At 26.9% G+C, this 16,601-nt stretch overlaps 1 protein-coding gene across 2 annotated transcripts in view; it reads left to right on the top strand.

Annotated features, from left to right (window-relative positions):
* Positions 1–1,271: 1,271 nt before the first annotated feature.
* The window catches only part of LOC117175262 (inositol-pentakisphosphate 2-kinase), a 396,916-nt gene continuing 381,586 nt past the window's right edge, over positions 1,272–16,601 (top strand). For both annotated transcript variants that reach the window (XM_033364969.1, XM_033364965.1), the window contains exon 1: positions 1,272–1,540. The gene's annotated coding sequence lies outside the window, so the exon portion shown is untranslated. The remainder of the gene's footprint in view (positions 1,541–16,601) is intronic.

Below are 16,601 nucleotides of genomic sequence, written 5' to 3'. Positions count from 1 at the left end.
AGAATAATTTACAATGAAATACGTGTATTTTCAACCAAATAGTTGAATGGTGCACTAAAAAACACGAGTTTTTACTAAAAATAAAATAGTTAAATTTTGAGTCAAACAGAATAATGTTAAAAAATAAATAAATAGAATAAAACAATTTTTCACATAATAATTTATTTTTCCACCAGAGAAACGAATTTTCAATCAAAATCATAAATCCTCCAGAAAAAGGCTACATTATGAATAATATAATTCAAGGTTTATCCTAGTAGTTCAATTTTCTATAAAAAAATGAAATTTGAACAAAATTCGCGAACAGTTAAATGTATTGTTAAAAAATTAATTGTTAACCAAAAAAAGTGAGTTTTCAAAGAAATAGATAAATTTATAATCCATGTAATAAATTTTGAACCAAAAAGAATTGTTTTCAATCAAGAAGATTTTTTGTCAGCCAAAAAAGTCAAACTTTTACCCAAAAATACCCTAGCAGTACATAGTTACATAAATTTTTTGTTAAAAGAATGATTTTTTATGAAAGATAAAATAAAAATTATTTCTTAGCAAAATAATAAAATTTTTAAACAAAAGTTGATTTTTTAACAAAAATGTCCAATTTTAAATAAGAGGAATAATTGTATACCAAAAAGAAGATTTTCTAAAAAAATTACATGAATTTTCATGTAAAATATATGAATTTTCAAGTATAAAAATTAGAATGAAATGTATTTTTGAGCAAAAAGATCAATTTTCTACATAGAAAATTTTCTCCCGAATGAGAGGAATTTTTAACAAAAGATATAAATTTTTAACCAAATATTTGAATTATTAACTAAAAATGGAATTTTTAAATTTTCACTAAAAGAAATGAATTTTTAACTAAAATAAAGAATCTGCAACCAAAAAATGAATTGTTAACCAAACGGGTCAACTTTCAACGACGTAGTTTGATTTTCAACTAAAAAAGATTAATTTTCAACCAAAAAGAGGAATTTTCTACAAAACAGTTATTTTTCAACAACACAGCTGACTATAAATGTAATAGTAGACTTTTCAATCAAAAAGAATTAATTAAATTAAGTGGAAGAACAAGGAAAAATTATGTAAACGGAAATAGTATATGTAAAATAATGCAACAATTGCAATAATTGTAAACAATAAATTTGCTTCTTGAGTAATTTCAAAGAAGCGCGCGATCAAGAGCCAATGAGACTGTAGATTGGACGCACGCGTAGTCTCGTTTTATTCGAGAATCGTGACGACTGCGCGCGCATACGTCAGCCATGCGGCTGGACACGGGTCTACGGCTAAGTTGAATCTGTTATTTTTGTGCAAAAAACGATCTGTCGGAGTGGAAAAAGTGTGATTTGAGGTGCAGTGATAAAAAAGTTTACAAGCGAGAAAAAAATTGGGAGTGTTCTATCTTCTGTTAAATAATTACATGTGAATTTCGAGTGGTGCATAACGTGTTGAATTCGGGAGTGCTCTGGCGGTTAATCTGGCGGTTAAGTTAGTCTTCTTCACACCTTCTTCACACCTGAGGAGAACCGATAAGGTAAGATTTCTCATTTTTGAAGCAAAATATTTGTCGTTACTTTAATTTGTCTTCAGATTACTGTTGCTTGGTGATAAAATATGATAAAATATTGTTGGTTATCTGCCTCGTGTGACACGCACAGGTGTTTCGCGAGTGGTGCTGTCATCTGGTGGAAATAATTTACTGTAAAGTCATTGTTTATTTTTTTCACTTTTTCTGTTTTTTTTTTTTTAGATATCCTTACTTTTAATTTCGATTGAAAATAAAATGTTATTACCAGGCTTGTATGTAGAATGTTACGACTTGATTTAAAACTGAATTTAGGGAATGTATTTTAAGGATGTTCCAAGGGGTTCACATAACCTCAAAATATACTAAAATCTTTAAAATGGTTCATAAAATTGAGAAAAGTAGCCTCATTTCTGAGTATTATCAAGTTTGAAAGTGAATCTAAAAAGTAATTTTATAGAAAAATAGTCATTTGGAATTTTTTGATTTTATTGTCATTAGGTAACAATTGTAAAATTGATTCAATTTATTTATTTTTTATTTTGTTTCTAAAAAGATCTCCTTAATTCTATTCGCGGAAGTTTCATTAAATCTTCAGTTTTAAACAAGTAAATTTATACAAAACGCAGAAATAATAATAGTCTTCAAATTCATTACTTTGTTTGATCTTTTATCACTGATTAAAGTAACTGGAAGTTCTTGCAAAGTTTCTTTTTTTTTATATGTGGAAACATATTGTACATATAAAAATTATAAGATTGTACAAAAAAAAAGTCAACGCTGCCATTTTTATTGTTCACAATTAATTAATTTTCAGTTTCAAATCTATAAAACTGAATAAATTTCTATTTGAAATTTGCGAAATTGAATTATTTCAAATTTTAAATCTTTAATATTGAAATATTTAAAAAAAACTATTAAAAATGTCATTATTTTCTATTATATACATTAATTTTTGAAGTGTGTTCAATTGTTAATATTTAAATTTGAAGAATTTTTCTTTGTTACAAAAGTCAGGAATGTTCCACTGTAATTCTTCAAAACTGTGGAACTTTTTGAATAGTCAAATTTTCCAATTAAAGTATATTTAATTTTTAAACTTGAAAAATAACAAATTATGCAAGTTTTGAGTTTAAAAATGTACAATGCTGTAATGTTAATGCTTTGCATTCAAAATTTCTTTAATTTGGAAAGCATAAAATTGAAAACTTCTTTTGATCTTCTAAGAAATTAAGGCGTCCAAATTAAAGAATTTTTATTTATGCATCGTTAAAATTAAAGAGTTTTAAACTTTTACACTTCAGAGTGGCAGAACATTAGTTTGTATATCCTAAAAATTAAACAGTTTTTAATTTTAATAATTTACAATTAAAAATTATACAAGTTTTAATTTTTAGAATTTAAAATTATTCAAATTGTAGGTATTGCAGTTTAAAATGATGCAATTTTGAGGCCCAGAATTCTAAAATTCTAAAGTTTATACGAAATTTAAATGTTATTCATACATCTTTAGAGCAAAAGAGTTTTCAAATGTAAATATTCTAAGTTGTAAAATTAAAATTTGCAGGTGTGCTTAAATTTTATAACTCTGAATGTTAAATTTTTAAATTTGAAGAGTTTATAATTTGGACAATTTTCAATTCAAAATTATGCAAATTTTTAAATTCAAAATTCAGTAATTTTGATGCTTTGCATTTAAAATGTCTTTAATTTTGAAGATCTAGGATTGAAAACTTGCCTTCTGATTTCAAAAATCACCAAAATTCAAGAATTTGTATTTATCCATCCTTAAACTTAAAGAGTTTTTAATTTTAAATCTGCAAAATTTTAAAACGTTAAATTGCAAATTGTTAAAACTGAAGAATTTGTAATTGTAAATCTTTAAAATTTAAGTGTTTTAAATTTTGAAAATGTACAATTAAAAACTATGCAAGTTTTTAGTTTTATAATTTATAATTCTGTAATTTTCATGATTTACATTTTTAAATTTTTCAATTGAGAACATTTAAAATTGAAAGCTATGACTATTAATTTTAAAAATCATTCAAATTGAAGACTTTGTGTATACTTCTTTAAAATTTAAGAGTTTTAAATTGTAAATCGTAAAATTGCAAGAATTTCCAATTGTAAATCTTCAAAACTGAACTTTAAGAAAATAATGTTCGAAATTGTATACCTTTAATACATGATTCTTGAAAATTGAATAATTTGGATTTTTTTTTCAGAATTAAAGAATGATCAATTGTATTCACAAAATAAATTTTTGTTTTTAATTCAATATATAATTTTCAAAGTCCCTAGGCGTGTAAAACTTAGTCAGCTATAAAGAATTATTGGGATTAAACTAATTTTTGTTTTACCTGTCACCAGGTGCAAATAATCACCAAAAAAAATTTCGGAAATTTTATAATTTCATTTATAAACATTGCAAACTTCAGCTACATTAAGATTTCTCAATTGTAATTCTTTAAATAAGTAGAAATTTAAGAGTTTTTTAAAATTTTACAAATGTACAAGAAAGAGTTATGCACGTTTTAATTTTTTAAATTACAAACTTTGTAATTTTGATGACTTACATTTTTTTATTTCAAAAATTTGGAATTGGAGAGTTTTAAATTGTAAATCTTAAAAATTCAAGAATTTCCAATTGTGAATTTAAAAGGCAGAATTATTTCAAAGGATGTTCAAATTTTACGATTTTTCTCTATAAAAATGCAAAATTAAACAAGCTGGCGAAATTTCAATTGTAACTATCTTGAACTTGGATCAGTATCAAAAATGGAAAACATCAGTATTTTAATTTCCTATTTAACTTATTAATTGATTTATTTGCTTGTAACTCAGTTCTGGTATATAATCTTTAAATAAATTAAATTAAAATTGCATGAGAACTGATGTAGCTATTTAAATATTTATGTTCATTTATTATTCTTAATTCTATTTTATAATACTTCGAATTTAAGCTTATATTTAAATTTGATCATTATATTCAATAAAAAAGTAAGTAACATTTGATAAGCGCGATATTTTTTCTATCTGTTTATAAACTTTTTAAATAATAATTACCTGGCTTATTATAAATAAAACTCCCGCTAATAAAATTGCAGAGAATCTTTCTAGGAACAAAATGAGCCGTAAATTATAAAAATGAACTAAAAATTAGAATTTTGATCTGAAGCCAAGGAAAACCCGATTAAAGTTTGGAGAACCAAAACATCTTTTATTATTCAATTTCAATATTTTTTATGTAGACTATTAGTAGATTATGTAAATTGTAATTAATGGCTGATTCTGGCGTATTTTTTAAATATTTTATTAAAAAGTGTTAATAATTAATGAGTACCTTTGATTGTAGATTTTTATATCATTAGATAAATCTTTCGTATTATCCGAGGCTCGGGATTTTGAAGTCTTTTTTAAAATAAAATTGATAAAAACATTTAAGGCAATCCTCTATTATTAGTTATATATTTTCTGTGCTTGAAGTTCCGAACATTCAAATAAACGAAATTTTTTACTGACGAATTTATAAACCAGAAAAAGTGCTCAAATGTTTGTTCATTTATAGTGGAAATAATTTATTATTGGAACAGATTTACAATGCATATTTCAAATTACAGTTGGGTCGAAATATCTCAAGTGTGCCACTTTTAAATCGATAGTTTTATTTTCAATCAATTTATACAGTTTTCGATTCGTTTTTATAAAAATAACTCCCCTAAAATATTTTTGCAACAATTTTTTTTTAAGTTACTAACAATCAAAGTTCTTGATCATTTCTTTTTCAAAAATGGAATACTCGCGAACGGTTAATCGATATTCAATAATTGAGTAATGAAAAATATAATTGCGAAATATACTAATAAAAAATAATCGTTTGTTTTAAACAATTGAAAAAAAAATAAACTTCTCCGTCTGTAAAAGAATTCACCCACGTCCAATAGATGCTACAATCTCTTCCGGAAATTTTGGTGAAAAAGAACAGTGTTTATTTTGCAGCAGTATCATATTAAGTACGATATGAAACGAATTTTAAACTAAAATAATAAATTATCATTAAAAAAATGCATTTTTAATCAAGTGATTCAACTTTCTTCAAGGTTTAGTCAATCTTATAATAAAAAATATAAAATTTCAACCCAGAAGATTAATTTTCTACTAAAAAAGATGAATTTTCAACAAAGTAGATCCATTATCAATTAAAAAAATCGATTTTCAACCAAAAGTTGAATGGTTAAATGTTGAGTTAAAAATATTGATTTAAGTAAATAATAATGTTATCAAAATAGTTCACTTTTTCACAAAATAGATGAATTTTTAACAAAAAGAATTAAGCTTTATTTAAAAAAAATTTTTTTTTTTTAAATAATGCGGATCAACTTTCAGTCAAGAAATAGGGAAGTAATTGTAGAATAAATTATTGCGTGTATCATATTAATTACAATGTGAAACGAGTTTTCAACTAAAATAATAAATTTTCATGAAAAAATGAATTCTTATTTAAGTGGTTCAACTTTCTTCAAGGTATAATCAATTTTTTAATAAAAGAGATAAATTTCCAACCAAGAAGATTAACTTTCTACTAAAAAGATGAATTTTCAACAAAATAGATCCATGATCAACTAAAAAAAATCGATTTTCAACTAAAAAAATTAATTTTCCCAACAAAAAGATGAATATTTCACTGACCTAATGAAGCTTCAACACAAAAATTGATTTTTTAATAAAATAGTCTAATCTTCAAGAAAGTGTAGTGAAATTTTCAACCAAGAAGATTAATTTTCTACCAAAAAAGTATTTTTTTAACGAATCGGTTCAAAAATTCAACCTAGTAGTTAAATTTTAAACCAAAAAAGATGAATTTTCAATTTTAAAATTTAGTAATTGGTATTTAAAATAATGGGGATTTTTTATGTAAATACCAACTACCACATCTTTTAAATTGAAAATTCATCTGTTTATATTCTCATCCCAATGAGAAGGTATTGGCATTATGTAAAATTTCACTTTGTCGGTTTTCATCAAATCTCCACGTTTTGAGTCACACTGGTCAGAAAAAATGATTCTTACGAAGGTGTTTGTTTGTCTGTCTTGTTTCTATTCTGTAGGCGCGATAACTTTCGAAAATTGATCAGATTGGATTCTGCTTTAGCACACTTTTTTAAGGCCTAAAAAGAAAGAACAAATTCGTAAACCAGCTATTTTGGATCAAAATTCATAGTACTAAGAAACTCAAACAATTTATCCTTAGGACTTTTTTCTGTAAAAAGAAAATTATCAGAGTTAGAGCATTTTCAAAATCCACAAAAACAAACTAAAATGAACATTTTAAGCCAAACAACGCATGATATTAAAAAAAGTCAAGAGAATAAAAATGTTGATTTTTGAAAGCCCTACAAGATGATTATAACAACTTTTTTAAGTTGGTCGAAAAGTTGAAAATGCAAAATTTGATCGTACCAAAAAATTTTAAAACCAAATTTTTTTTTCTTTAAAATTCAACTACGAAGTTGAATTTTTGTACCGATTTGATAAAAAAATACTTTTTTCGTATTAATTAATCTTCTTGGTTGAAAATATCACTATACTTTGTTGAAGATTAAACTATCGCGTCCGAATATGCTCGACCAGGGCTGAAGGTCTTAGCGTGGTCACAAAATCAATAACTTTTGAACTATTGCAAAGTACAATTTTTTTTTCACCAAAATTTTCGGAGTGGAAGAATTATTCTTCCACAGGCGAAGCAGTTTAATTGATTTTGAATTGTTTAAAACAAACGATTATTTAAACAATAAAAAAATGTTTTTTACTATCGAACAATTTTTTAGCGTAAAGTATATACTTCGTAACAAAAATTTTTATAACTCAATCATTTAATATCGATGAACAGTTCGCGAGTAATCCACTTTTGAAAAAAATGATCAAGAATTTTGATTGTTAATAACTTTAAAAATAATCAATTTGTTGCAAAAATATTTTAGGGGAGTTCTTTTGATATAAAAGCGAACACTTAAGATATTTTGACCCAGTTAGAAAAATATTTTTAAGGAAAATAGAAATGGGGAAAAATCTTTCGTTCATTTGAACGTTTGGAACTTCAGGTATACATATTTATTTTGAAATACGATTACTTTTCTAATCAGCGTTGCATCTTATCGTTAATGACCTCCGATAATAGTAATAAGGTTTTTTTCTTATATTTTTTTTCGCTCTCTAAGAAATATTTACTTTAATTGCCACTCTTAAAATTCTTCATTTGTTCATTATTTACTGTTAAGGGATCTTGGATTCGCATCAATATACCTTGGAAAGAAAAATAGAAATGCGGTCTGTGTGATTTTATCAAATTCCGGATAAAAGTTTCTTAATAAGAAATTGTTTCCTGACATATAGGACAGGTAATTCTGTCATTGCGCAAAGCATTTCTCTCAAAGGAACAGTTAGTTTGATTTGAAGCTCTAATACGCGGTACGCAATAAAAACAAGAAAGACACTCGCTATTATGGCATTCTATCTTTGCTATAAATTATTAAGTATGAGGTACATCCTTCGCGGAAAAAAATTTATAGTTGAACCAAGGATCTTTATCGGTAATCTGGCCACAAATCGTTGAAAGTGATTTAATGATATTGGAAAAAATCTTTAAACTACAGATTTGCAGTATAAATTATTTGACCAATTATTAACAATGAATCAGATTTTAAAATCGTTAAAGATTGGTGGCTTCAAAAACAAAACTTACTTTTTCCAAATATAATTTTGTCCTTATTTGATTTTTCAGTATTTTTCTATTTGCACTATAATTTTTTTCCGCGTTCAAAACATTTTTTACGACCCGATTACCAGTTACGTCTCTGCTCATAAATATAAATTATCTTTGCTGATAAAATGGCGATTTTAAGAACCAGGAAATTTTTAAAAGAATTTTTAAGCTTTTCTTGTCATTTAATGTTTATGGCTATATTTACGAAATAAACTTCAAGTCTTGGAATTTATCCAACGGTAAGTTCATTAAAAAAATCATTGTCTGATTCATCGGAATTTTGTGTCGTATCTTAAAATAACGATTTTTTTTAATGGTTGCAATGTTTTTCCAAAAATACTTCCTCCCTCAGGACAGAAGAGGGGAATTAGGTTAATCAATTAATTATATTAATTATACTGTCAATACATAGATTAGAATAAATATTTTGCAATCCCTAGAAATCCTCTGAAATTCCTTAAAACGTTTAGAGATCATTTGAAATCCGGTGAAACCCATTGTAATCTTTAGGAATAAATTAAAATCTTGTGAAATACCCTGATATTTAAAAAAATACTTAGACAATTCTTAAAATATTTAAAACTGCTTTCTAGTCTGTGGAAATCTCTTTAAACTTCTTGAAATCTTTTGAAATCCATTGAAAACTTTGACAAAATCGTTGAAATCGATGAAAATCCTATAAAAGATCTTAAAATCCAGGGTGGTTCTTTAAAAGATTCCAAAAACTTGTTACCAGATTTCAATAATTTGAAGAGATTTCAAAGGAGTTTACAAATTTTAGGGAATTTTTAAACATTCCGCATAATTTTCCAGAGTTTTAAACATTTTTAAGGTATTTTAAAAGATTTCAAATATTTTAGGATATTTTAAAAGATTCGAGGGTATTTTAAATATATTTCAATAATTTGAAAGGATTCGAAAGAATTGAAAACATTTTAGAGTATTTTAAAAATTTCCAAGTGATCAAAAAATGTTCAAGAAATTTCAAGGGATTTGGATTATTTTAGGTTATTTTAAAAGATTGAAAGTAATTTTGAATATATGTATTTGAATAATTATCAGGGTTCAAAAGAATTTTAAATATATTTTGGGTATTAAAAAATATTCCAACTAATTGTTAAGTGATTTACAAATTTTCAAGAAATGTCAAAAGGATTTGAAATATTTTAGGGTACATTTTAAAAGATTAGAAAGAATTTTGAATCTATGTGTTTCAATGATTTGAAGGGATTCGAAAGAATTTTAAAGATTTTTGGGTTTTTTTAGAAGTTCCAAAGAGTTTTAAACAGTTTAATGTATTTCCAAATATTTTAAATTATTTAAAATATGTTAGGGTATTTTAAAATAATTCAAGGAATTTTCAAGTGATTAAAAAATTTTCAAGAATTTTTCAAGGTTTTGAATTATTTTAAGGTATTATACAAATTTTAATGTGGCGTTCAAGAATTTCATAAAATTTTGGAGGATATGGAACAATTTTACAGAACCTAAACGATTTTAGAATATTTTAATGGATTTTAAAGAATTTATTTACAAGAATTGAGGGGTTTCGTAGAATTTCCAAGATTTTCAGTTGATTTGAATAATTTGAAGGGATTTTAAAGAATTTGACAGATTTTAGAATGTTTTTAAAAATTAAAATTTTTTTTTTAAATTTTGAGGTATTTTGAAAGATTTGAATAAATTTAGATTTGAAAATTTCAAGGAATCTCCAAAGATTTTAATTATTGTAAGGATTTTAAACAAATTTATTGCGGTTCAATAATTTCGAAAAATATTTATTTACCTTAAATTTTCATGAAAATAATCGAATTTTTCTAATTTTCCTGAAATTCCTATAAATTCACACGAATTGGACTGAAATCCATATAATTTTTAATTTTTTTCCAATTAATTTCCATTTTTTAAAATTTAAATTGTATTGTTTTGAAATCTTATGCGTTTATACTGAATTCGTTCAGATTCACTTTTGGTCACTTGTTCGGTTTAAATAGGTCACTATTTTACTGTTTTCAAGTAAATTAAGCTGTGGCAGCCCTACGGATAATAAGCTAAGAATTTATCAATTTTAAATTAAAAGTCTATCAATTTCAAATTAAAAATGGGTTTATCGAATTTATAAAAGATTCTATATTAAGAAATTTATAATATGAGAATTTTGGGCAATAAATATTAATGTTCAGGAAAAATGGGAAATTAGTGAGCGAAAAGTAAGGTAATTTTGCAAATTAAGTTCTGCGCCCATCGTGAAGTCTTGTGAAATACCTTGAAATGTCTGGAATTTCGGTAATGATAGTGAACATGCTAACGGACGTCCCTGTACACTTTTTTGTAGGTAAATTAAAAAAAGAAATTATTTTGCTAAATTTCATTAATTTGCATGGCGCTTAAGAATTAGTATCTATCTTATCAGTGTTAAATTCCCCGGATTTTTTCCTAGAATAATAAATATTTTGTCTTCACACGTTTTTTTGTGGGTTAATTCCAAAAAATTTTGATTTTGCTAAAAGCGTGTTTGTATGTTTCGAGGTTATGTGTGTTACAATTTTGCCGAGCGTTACTTCCAAACCACACAATATTTTTGACCCAAAACTTTGGACTTACAAATAAACATAGTAGCTAATGCGCAGTAACTCACTTTGTTTGTAGGCATTCAAAAAAGTTTATCTCATAAATAATTTCCAAATTATCGGAAATGCAGAGCTGAAAACGACCCTAACCTCAAAATAATGCACATGCATACAATTTTTATTTAGCACAATAACATTTTTTTTGTTAATATCACTCAAAAAAGAGTCCGAGGACGTCCGTTTTGATATTTTATAGCATCTCCGAATTCAGTTTTTGAACATTTTCATTTTTGGGGGAAAAAAAGCCGGGGGAACCGTACCCGATTTACCACACGACGAATTATCACATGCCCTTAAAATAGTTTCAGATACTTTGGATTCTATAGGTATAGGAATCCCTTGAAATCTCAAAATATTCTTGGAAATCCTTTAACCCGTTAACGCTGAGAATGCCCCTTTGGGTACACCACTCTTTTTGCAATTATAACTTTGCAATTCAAAAAACACGATTTTTTCTAATTTTTGTTTTATAAAATCGAATTTTCCTAATGGTTTCCAGTGTGCAATCTACTTGGAACCTCAATAACCAGTGGAATAAATGCATAAGCTTTCAGAATACATGGTCTTTATACATGGAATTTTTTTCTCAAAAAGTATGATCTTTCTGAGAAAGTGCAAAAGGAGAAAAAGTTCTTAGAATCACTCAAAGAATACGTGAGAATTTCTCCAGAAAGTTTTTAATTATTTTTTTTGATTTTGCTATTTGTCAATTTTTTAAATTGCTCAAAAAATTCTAAAAAAATTCAGGTGAATTCTTTGTTTTTGATTCTAACAACTTTTTATTCTTGATCATTTTTCTATAAGCTCATGGTTCCCAAGATAAAAATTCACAAAAGTCATCATTCTTCATCATGTAAATTTTCAATGATGACTTTTGAGAATTTTTTCTTGAGAACCATGAGCTTATAGCACAAGTTATCAAGAGTGAAAAATTGTTAGAATCGAACAAAACATTCACCTGAATTTTTTTTAGAATTTTTGGAGCAATTTTTTAATTTTTCAAAAATCGACAAATTCCCAAATAAAAAAAAATAATGTAAAACTTTCTGGAAAAATTCTCACGCATTCTTTGTGTGATTCTAAGAACTTTTTCTCCTTTTGCACTTTCTCGGAACGACCATACTTTTTGAGAGAAAAATTCATGAATGTCTTCTAAAAAATTTTATCATGAACGAGCCATTTTGAATACACTAAGATAAAAAATTGATCTCGGAACCATTTATTCTGAAAGCTTAGGCATTTATTCTACCGTTTATTGAGGTTCCAAGTAGATTACACACTGAGATCCTTTTGGAAAACTCGATTTAATAAAAAAAAATTTTAATCGTGTTTTTTTGTTTATACGATATTTTTCCATAATTAACAACATTTTATCACATTTTTATGCCCACCATCGGAAAGAAGAGATATTAAGCTTAAAAAATATGTGTCTTTCAATTTTTTATATCTTGAATTGCATGAGTTATAATTGCAGAAAGAGTGGTGTACCCAAAGGGCATTCTCGGCGTTAACGGGTTAAAGGATTTCCAAAAATATTTTGAGATTTCAAGGGATTCCTATACCTATAGAATCCAAAGTATCTAAAACGATTTTAAGGGCATGTGATAATTCGTCGTGTGGTAAATCGGGTACGTTTCCCCCGGCTTTTTTTCCCACAAAAATGAAAATGTTCAAAAACTGAATTCGGAGATGCTATAAAATATGTCGGTCAAAAATATTATGTGGTTTGGAAGTAACGCTTGGCAAAATTGTAACACACATAACCTCGAAACATACAAACACGCTTTTAGCAAAATCAAAATTTTTTGGAATTAACCCACAAAAAAACGTGTGAAGACAAAATATTTATTATTCTAGGAAAAAATCCGGGGAATTTAACACTGATAAGATAGATACTAATTCTTAAGCGCCATGCGAATTAATGAAATTTATAGTTATCATTGCAGAAAGAGTGGTGTACCCAAAGTGGCATTCTCGGCATTAATGGGTTAAAATATTCTTGAATTACTGAAACCCCAGTTCACTATGGACTAGTGTTGTGAAATTTCTTGAAGTATTTAGAAATACTTCAAAAATTTCTTTAAAAAATTGTAATACTTTGTAATTCCTGAAAATGTGTGAAACCAATTGATGAAACTTTTTAAAGTTTTGTGTTATGCCCTGGAATATTTGTAAACAAAGTGAAAATGGTTCTAATCTTGTAAAATCTCTCAAAATCGTTAAAATTCTTTTTGAAAATTTCAAACCCAAATATATCTTCGGAAATTTGTGAAATTTGAAAAGAATTTATAATATCTGTATGTGCAAAAATAATGTAATATTTCGCTGCTATAACGGATCACAAATGACACTCACAGTTATAAACAAAATAGAAAGTTAGCATCGGACTTAATTTTTAAATTTCAAATGTAATAAATGGAGCAATTTCCAATAATTCAAAAGCTAATCAGGTTTTTAACAACAATAAGTGCGAGAGTTTCCAGACAGATTTTCGTTACATCACTTTTTTTCAGATAGATTTTTCATAGAGTGAACATTCAGGAGCAATTTTCAATGAGTCAATTTGCTGTCCACGACGCTGACTGGGTTGGCCATGACCCCGACTGATGATCAGTGATTTCTTTTCATTATTCTTATCAAAGTTATTAACCGAACCGAGCACGTACGGTAGCGTTACTGATATTTCAACAAGTGACAAGAAATCCCAGGAGTTCTTTTATTTTCTCCGGGATAAGGTCAAGATTAGCATATCGAGATGTTCGTTCATCCACCTGGGATCTTTAATCAGACTTGCCATAAAAACAGATAATTATCGAGGTCGATCAGTACTCGTATTCAAATTTTTTTAATAGTATCCATTGTTGACCGAATAAGATTTATTGTTGGAAACATTCTTCTTGATTCATGAGATCTCCATAAGGATCGAGGTTGGATGTGTTTTATTTTAATAGAACATAAAGTTCTGGGAAATTGTTTTATAACATGAGACGATTCCTATTTTCTTATCGGATTTTGAAAAGTTTTAGTGTCGTTTTCTACATTCTCTTGGAAAATTCAAATAAAGTTTTAAGTTAACAAAATTACGATTTGTTTTAAAATATAAAAAGCTGATTTAAAAAAACATAGTAACATATATTTTTTGCCAATTTTTTGTTTAATCTTTGTTACTTCTATGTAAATCGGATATTGAAATTCTGTTAGCATTGATTGTTAGCAACATTTACGGAAAGCGCAGCAAATTTTTTTTTATCGAAATGTTTTTCCTTTTTTATTTTATCTAGTTCATGTAAAATTTACCCTGAATCAACCCCTGAAGTTTTTAATATTCTATAAAAAGATACTAATTTGAAAAGTCGAAATTTTCCGCTGGTAATGACAGAATTTCATCCAAAAAGTATAACACAAAATTTCACCTATCAGGCGCGTGTGGTCCCCACCCTAAATCAACCCTTAATTTTCTAAAATTCTATAAAAAAGACACCAGTTCAAAAAGTCAAAAAGTTTTTGCTGATAATAGCAGAATTATGTGCCAAAAGTTTCCAAAAAATTGCATCTATCTGGCACATGGCGAACTCACCCTAAAACCACCCCTAAGTTTTCAAATATTCCATGAACAAAAAAAATAATTTAAAAAGAAGAATTTCTTTCGCTTTCTTTCGAATTTGTTATATTTACAGCGTTTACTAGGAAGCAATAATACAAAATTACGAAATTTAAAAATACATTTTTTGCTCAATAACAACTTTTTTGAGAATGTACAAAAATTATTTATTTAATTATATATTAAATAAACTAAATATTAAATATTTATTTTGAAAAGTTGAATATTTCGAATCTGAAATTTATTCAGCTTCAACCAAAAAAACATTTTATCATTTTACTTTTTGGAAAAAAACTTTTGTTGTGATTTATGATTTTTGGGATTTCATTTTTTTCGATTTTGGAACGTTATAAAAACCACGAAAAAGGATAAATCCAAAAAACATTTTTTGTACATTTTCAAACTATTCTATAAGTGCAGCAATTTTGGTTAAATTAAAAAAATTTAATTGTAAGTCTAAAAACGGAAGATATTAACCGATTTCAAGTTTTTCGTCTTGTTTTGGATGTCGAAACAGAAATTATTACCCTGTAGCTGAAACGATTCAATTAATTTCAGCATAACATATATCAAAATTGTGTTTTTAACCAATTTTATTTTTTCTCTGACTTTTTTATATCAGTCTGAATGGGTTTTCAACGCCCTAATTAAATCTAATTTAAAAAAATAAATTCTTTAATGGCAGATTTCATTGAAAATTCTTTGAAAATTATTACAAAATATAACATTTCTTATAAATATATTTGTTCCTTTCGACATGTAAAAATGAGTGTGTAATTTTTCCCCCATTTTCCTCCTTTGTCGTGAGAAAATTATCTTATTTCCCCTTTTTGAGCTCCTTTTGTACTGTGATACCTGCAATTGAAAAGTCGGAATATTTTTACTGATATTGGTAAAATTTCATGGTAAAAGTACCAAAAATGTTTCATCCCTCTTACGTATGTGGAGCCCGCCCGAAATCAGCCCCTAAAGTTTCAAAAACTCTGAAAAGTTGCAATGTGTTGTCGCTGATAATGGTAGAATTGCATGTCCAAATTACCATAGGAAAGTTTTATCTCTAGAGCGTGTGGAACCCACCTTAAATTAACTTTCAATTTAAACAAATTTGATGAAAAAGGTACTAATTAGAAAAATCAATATTTCTTATCTGATAACTGCGGAATTATACATCACAAGTGTCAAAAACAGTTTCATCCCTCTAGCGCATATGTAACCTGCCCTAAATTAAGGTCCGTTAAGCTGGCAGACCACATTGCAAAAATGTACTGAAAACCCATAGGGAATTTAGGGCTCATTTAGAGCTAATTTATTGCCCCATTGCCAAATTTAATGCTCTTGATTTAAACAAAAAAATCGGTGGTCATGCTAGTTTAACGTTAAGATAGCAGAACCACACATAGCAAAAAACTATTTTTTCAAAATTTCTTTGCTCTATAATTTAGGGCTCATTTAGGGCTCACTTAATGCCCTATTGTCAAATTTAATGCTCCGCAATTTTTGGAAAAAACCTGTGGTCATGCTAGCTTAACGTTAACCTAACAGGACCACACAGAGAAAAAAACGACTCAGGCATTATTTCTTTCCTTAATAATTTAGGGCTCATTTAGGGCTCTGGCAATATAATAATGAAAAATTAAAAAACAATTTTTAAACAATTTTTGTTTGAACAATTCTATTGAAAATGAATTAAACAAATTTCTTCTTCTACTCTATGTTAAGGCTCACTTAGGGCTCCATCAATATGATATTTGAATTGAACAAAAAATTATTTAAACGATTATTGTTTAAATAAATTTACCACAAAAAAATTATTTTCTTTTCGTTTTTCTTTCATAATTTCAAGTTCATTTAATGCTTCTGATGTATCATCGACCGAAGGTCGCGCGATATTTTCTTTCCCCGGTAATTTTGGCCAAAAACATTTAGTAATGCTAACTTCAGCTGAAGCCACAACTCCGGTATGCGAAACACGGGAACTATTAGTGGTATCAAATTTTCCTTTGCGCAGGAATTTAGTGCTAATTAAGTGCTCTGGATTTGTGCTATTCAAAAAATCCGGGCACTTTATTTTACTAA

This window comes from Belonocnema kinseyi, chromosome 6 (assembly GCF_010883055.1).
Source record: "Belonocnema kinseyi isolate 2016_QV_RU_SX_M_011 chromosome 6, B_treatae_v1, whole genome shotgun sequence".
Lineage (NCBI taxonomy): Eukaryota > Metazoa > Arthropoda > Insecta > Hymenoptera > Cynipidae > Belonocnema > Belonocnema kinseyi.
The sequence above is the reverse complement of the archived record's forward strand: the minus strand, read 5'-3'. Positions and strand labels throughout refer to the sequence as shown.